Here is a 6,762-nt window from a genome sequence, read left to right on the forward strand (position 1 = left end):
TCTTATTGTTAAGCTGTCTGATCTTTCATGTGACATACCGTTGCGTTCAATGAGCAAAAATACAGTGGAACACTTTTTCTATCTCTAGAAAAAACACTCTGTTAGTGGAGTGTTCAGTCTTCAGAAACTACAACAAATGTCCAGGCCTCTAGTGTGACACCAATCACATTTACACTTCAGTATTGACTACATGTTAATAGCAACTTCTATAGACAGCCAGTAGCCACAAATGGGGGTGTGTACCTTTAATGCAGAGCCTAATTTATACAAGTGTAAATAAATAAATAACTCATACGTGAAAAGTTTCATGAAAGCCATCACTGTAAACAAACAGATAATGAGATAAGTGCAGTGTTCATCATTACTCTGCATGGGAAACTAAATTAATTGATCAATTGTGAGAGCCGCCATCTATCTTAATATCTAGAATACAATCATAACTTCATTATAAACCGTATAATGTGTTTTCTTCATTTTCAATTTAAATGACATAAAGAAACAAAACTCGATAGGACGTAATGTCTGAGTCTGGCATAGTAAATAAGAAGCCAATGGGATTCAGTGCCATATGATGTTATCCATAAATCAGTGGTTTGTTAAACAGATGCCAACTTCCTTGATGGTTTCACCAACTAATGCTTCAAATGCTAAAACCTTGCTGAAGGGCAAGGTTCTTGATTGCCAAAATCTCAAGTAGGTCACTGCAAGATGGTTGGTGGAGACACTGAGGACATTCTATGCAACTATGCCAAGCAAATCAAACAATGGAGTTACCATTTGTTGTTCCATGTTTTACCATTGAAAGGTCCTATAGGATACATGTGTACAATTGTTCTGGAAGATCAAAGAAGAGTAAGAGAATCATATAATTGTGAGCACTTAAATCTTTAAGACCACAAAACCACAAAAAATTGACTACAGTTGGATAGTGGCCACTGAGATAATACTGGCACTCTCAAAATAATGTTCACAAATGTGTACTGTGCCTGTCAAACTAAATGTAATTAAGTCAAATAAAGTATAAACGTTAGGCTACCCCCAAAGTCATTTTGTATAAATGGTTATGAGTCTGGTTACAGGGTCAGGGTTAGGAATATAGCTGTTCAGTATAGCGGTTTTACAGTGTGCTCTTAATAATACTGCCCCTGCTATGTAATGATGTAAAGTATTACTGCTAACTGTTGGCATGTCGAGGGGCATTTGATTTGAGCTTCTTACATCCGGTCGATAACCGGATAATTTTCTTGCTCATAGCCCACCATGTTTTCTTGCACATTGCCCACCATGTTTCCGGGCCACTTTATTTAAACCCCATATGCCTGTCATTATGGTGTCGAGCCACTCTGAGTCATTTAAGTTTCTTCCATACACCTTTGTTTGTAATAATAGAGAATTCCACATCATGACATCAAACTTCAATTTCCTCTTAACTGTGACAGAGCAGTGTGACACCCATTACACGAATAGTCCACCATGCTAATTATCAATTCTGTACATAGCTTGCATTTAGTTGCTGATAAAAGCAAATTGTTCAGTACGCTCTGTGCGTGTTCCTCACTTTATGAAATGTTTGCTCTCACTGGGAAAGAAAACAATATACCAAATCATCACAATCAAAACTGCAGGGCACCTTTACACTGACATGGCTATGACGGTTGTCTCTATATTAGGATCTCTGGAGGGAGTGTGATGATTAAATAGGGAGATTTCATTTAATTTGTTTTGGACCCAGCATCCACCCCCTCTATAAACGGACATGTCTTCTCTCATTCGCTCATTCTCATGACATCACAGACTCCTCATTAAAGTCTGCTGTGCATCAAACATGGCTGACAGTGTTTTCCTGACGTAGATCAATGCGTTAGCATACTCTGCAGTCAGGCAAACAGTGGCGTGTTGTCGCTTCAAGAATACAGGTAATACATAGACACAAGTAACTATGACAGTTTTACTTTGACATTTGTTTCATTTGTAGAGAGAGTTTGAGCAATTACTATTCACTCTGACAAGTGTAGGTAGTCCAATGCTGAGGCCAACCATGCATGATGAAGAGAATATATTTTCTAAGGGTGTGCTACAGTGTTGAATAAAAGATCAAAGAATGATCTTGATTTATTTTGCATGTAACAATATGTTACGGTAGATGATGCGATGAGTCCAGGGCTCCTACATATGAGAAGTGGTGAGAGTTCAATCTTTCAAGCATTTTTAAGGAGAGATTTTATAATCCTTCTCGACACAATAAGTAATGTCATCTGCCATTGCCAGCCATCACAAACAAAGTCATATGGTCTAGTGATCAAACTGACCAAATGGACAAACATAAATGTCATGTAATTTGCAGGCAGTGACTGTTGGGGTACAAATTCCATAGGGAAGTCCACATGTCATCCCTCAAAATATTCAGGGCAGATCCCTTGTTACAGTGCTTCCTTAGCTGTTCTATGCTTGAGCAGTGTATACCCTAGGGACCACCCCCTTTTGAATTATATTTTGTAGGAATCTGCATGCCTTTGTGCTTTTAAACTTGAACAGTTCAAGAAAGCTCACAACTTTTTCCAATGAACGTTGGAAAAGGAAAACAAGTGCGGAGTAGAGCAAAAGGTAAAGTGTCTGTCAGAGAGTCTCCCTTGCTTACATTTCACTAGGCTCTGGAAATGCTATTTTGAGCCCCAGACAGCAAGATTCATTCGGTAGGCAACTCTACCTTCTCTCTCAGAAGACAAGAGTGAAGGAGCAGACAGATCCTGGATCTCTTTACATGACAATATGATGGACAGGCCACCCTGGTCTTATTACCAGCCAGCCTCTGAGTGTATGTTTGTGTGTGTGTGTGGGGGGGGGGGGACCTTTACCTCCCTAAAGACTGTCTGATCGCTAAAGCTTCAACAGTAGTATGAAGGAGAACAGATGAAATGGTACCAAATTTATAAAAAAAAACATGATTTGGGTGTTTGTAGATATAATGTATATTTTCACAACATCAAGCTCTTGATAACCCAACAACAGCACCTTGATAAACTCAGTGCCTCTGCCTCTTTCCTTTCTATAGATCTCTAACCACCAGAGAAATTGTGATTCTGCCAATTGTTATCCAGTATATTTCGGACTTGGCAAAGGAGATAAATCATTGCCTTAGTCGGACTTTAAGAATGATTGTGGTCAACAAAGATGATGGATTCAGCGGTTAACTGAGCTGATACAGCCCAGGATACAGGCATAAGTCATTATCTTCTCATAGGAAAGATTCGTCATTTCACGTATTACTTTTATCAACTAACTCACTAAGGGCTAATATCAATCAGAACTGATGTATCACCATGTCATCAAATGTGCTTAGTTTTTGTCCTAAAATAGAGATGGGATCTGACTGATATTGAGTTATGCTGCACAGGAAAGACATGCAAATAGGTGTGAAGTAATTTACTGTGTAGCACTGAGCTCCAATGTACAAATTGGGAGACCATGGGACCTATAGGGGGCAGTCAAGGTGTGCAAACGCAAGTTCGAAACACAAATTTTGCATCTAGCGAGAAAGCTGCCTCTGACAGAGCTTAATAAGGGCCGCGAACCTCAAATTTTGGACATGACATTTTTGGGGGAGTTTGAATTTCATGCCATTCATTCTATCCTGAGCATAGGTTATTATAAATACATAAATAAATAAATAAATAGTATTCTATTCTTCTTTACGATACCCATGTGAATATTATTGGGATAGCTGGGAGTTCTGAAAGGAACAGTATTTATAAGAGGTAGAGTGTATTTAAAGGGACTCTCAAACATAAAAACTAGATCTGAAATATTGTTAACAGTAAACATGTATATTTTAACCAAGTAGCCTGACACCGAATGCAAAATTATGTAGTTTTCAAATGAATAACCAAACCAAATAACGACTACATAGTGTTATTTTACAAAAGAAAATGAGAATAATATCCCATTTTGCAAAACAACAATTCAAATAATAAGCTGTTCTGACGAAATGATGTACTGGTATAAAACATGTTAAATATAATATAGTCAATCAACCCCCCAAAAATCAAGTCCTCATGCATTGTTTAACACTAAAAGTGCTGTGTCAGATGTTTTTGTCAAACTGTTGCTACTTTTCTGTATGGACTACATAGAAACCCATAGTCACAAAGAAATGCCCCATGTCATACAAAATAAACAAGGAACACAGGCAGGTGGATTTGGTCTGCATGATTATATATGACTGGTCATAATTATGGTTAATGGATACATCTAATAAATAAGTTTGTTCCAAGAAATGTTTCTACTTGAAGGTGTAGCCTCTTCAGTCATGGGTAGTGTTCATACACAGAATTCACAAAACCAAAAGTTTGGGTAATGTCCTGCAGTTGACTAGTTAGTTGTTAGTTTTACAGTTATACATTTAGGCTACTATGGCAAAGATCTTGCATTGCTTGGTAACATTCTTCTTCTTTACCTCAACATTTTCAGTGTGTCATTAACCAATTAAACTGACCATCCATTTGAATAGCCTTTTCATTTGCGCAATGGATTAAATCAAGTGATAGTATCACACTACCACACCAAGATGTTGGCCATAATCAAAACATTTTAAGATTGTAATGTTCAGAAACTTTAGACTTTAAAACCTGACCTCATTGATTACAAAAAACAATGCACTATGGGGCACTGAAATAAGGTCAAATTTCCAATGAAGAATGGACTTTTGCTGGGCATCGTGGGCTTTATGCGCACGAATCTACCCTACAGCACCGACCATCTGGTTAGACTTCCATCATAGTACTTTTATTGCAACTATCTCCCCCTATATTGTGCCGCTATGTTTTCAATAAAAACTACGAGATGCGTAAAGAGAGAATGTGTTTCCCTTTTGGGTGGCAATGGCAAAACAGTCATAAAATTATCATGATGGACTCATTTCAAAACGTGGCTGGGAACGCGCATAGCAAGGATGAATATACTAAGAGTAAATGTGCTTAGTTATTGCGCCTCAACTACAAATTATATGAAGGCAAAATGGTTTAGCGGCACAATCGAGCCGTGTCCTCTGAAGTGCGCACCACCGTGCGCTCTGAGATAAGCAAATGAATGGCTAGTATGCTGTTGGAATCCACCTGCCGAAAAGTATAGCTGCATGCCAATGTGAAATAAGCTCTGTATTTTAAATAAAGAAGCAATGCATACACCGTCCGGCAACATCAACATCAAGGCTGCAACACAAGCATCACAGACTTGTAAAATAGACTATTGCGCCTATTTGAAATGATTATTATTCATATAATTATTATTATAAAGCAGTGAATGTTTGTGTTTGAAAAACCACTGCTTCGTTGTGACTGATCAAGGGTCAGCTGGCCTTCAAGAAACAAAAATGTGGTTCTTGCTTTGTTGAATGGATTAATGTGATTTAACCAACGTCAATAAGTTCTCTAGATTCGGTTTGATAGCATCCTGAAAGACGTGGGAGAAGTGCGGAGAATCAATCAGTTCAGGTCCAAAGTCGGTAATTGTTCACCAACAGAAGGCTATAGCTTATAGGCTATATCATTTAATTATATTCAGTATTCAGTATATCTGTAGGTTTAAACCAACGCACAATACCAAGGAGTCCAATCTTCATGAACCATATAGGCTAGTTAACATGAGGTGAATAACCAACTGATATTAAACTGCAGTAAATAAATGTCACCTATGTCTATTTAAAGTTTAGATTTTTTTAAACACACAATGCTTACCTTTTCTCCCTAGAAACAAAATATGAAAATCAATAGCAATTCCCGTCACGTAGCGACATCACTGCTTTAAAAGAAGTGCCATGAGTTAGACTGAACTGGGTAAAAGGGGACGGAAAAGATCCTCTTCGGAAGCAAGTAAAATGTAAATTAAAAAAGGTATCCACTACAGAAAATTATCCATGTTCTAAAAAATAGCTAATCCACGTTCGTATATTACAAAAACATATTAACACCGATTAACTTTGTTAGAAAGAAACGAGGTTATTCCTTCGGAGATATCTTGGGTTAACTCTGGTTGAATCCCACTGAAGGAGAAACGCAGTTGGTCGAAGTCCCTTGATTTACATGAAGTAGCCTATCCTACGCGTGCTTTCAAGATCGTCCTACCTCATACTTCAAAATGAATAGTGCTCTGAAAAAAACATCATCATTGCATCTGTGAGTTGAAGCTGTATACGTGCGCCTAAACTTCGTTCCAAGGGCGCAAAATAACAATTTAAGTTGACTACAAACTTAACCCTTGAGCCTATATGATTTTAGTACTTGTTTGGTTGAGTTTTCAGGTTCGGCTACGTATAACCCAAAATACATAACGTGGGATAGTACTATTATTTCGTCCCCCAACGGAGTTAAATTAAAAGTGTGCCTCAATGCCGCATCACTAACAGGAGCCCAGTTTGGCGTTTCGCTGTAGCGGTGTGCTAAACTGTCGATGTCTCAGTAGTATAGTATGAACTCAGTCCCTTAGTACTGCTCACCCCTCTCTCTCTGCCTCCGATTGACATCATCTCGGGAGGAGGAGCCAGCAATACATTTCAGAGCCCCTATCCTCTTAAAGCTGCACTGCTTTGAGGAGATCCCTGCAATGAGATTTAGCCGGATGAGCAATACAGACTGCTGTTTGCTCCAATCCAGGTCCAACAACCGCCTGAGAAAAAGAGGGGGCACTGTTCACTTTTCTAATAAACGTTCATGTTCTGTTGGTCCATCATAATCATCATGTTCATGGTACTTTTAAGTTGTAACTGGT

At 38.4% G+C, this 6,762-nt stretch overlaps 1 protein-coding gene across 2 annotated transcripts in view; it reads right to left on the reverse strand.

Moving 5' to 3' along the window:
• Positions 1 to 6,493, reverse strand: part of pcdh11 (protocadherin 11) — a 113,400-nt gene extending 106,907 nt beyond the window's left edge. For both annotated transcript variants that reach the window (XM_047023844.1, XM_047023852.1), the window contains exon 1: positions 5,733 to 6,493. The gene's annotated coding sequence lies outside the window, so the exon portion shown is untranslated. The remainder of the gene's footprint in view (positions 1 to 5,732) is intronic.
• Between the last annotated feature and the right edge of the window lie 269 nt (positions 6,494 to 6,762).

Source organism: Hypomesus transpacificus, chromosome 1 (assembly GCF_021917145.1).
Source record: "Hypomesus transpacificus isolate Combined female chromosome 1, fHypTra1, whole genome shotgun sequence".
NCBI lineage: Eukaryota > Metazoa > Chordata > Actinopteri > Osmeriformes > Osmeridae > Hypomesus > Hypomesus transpacificus.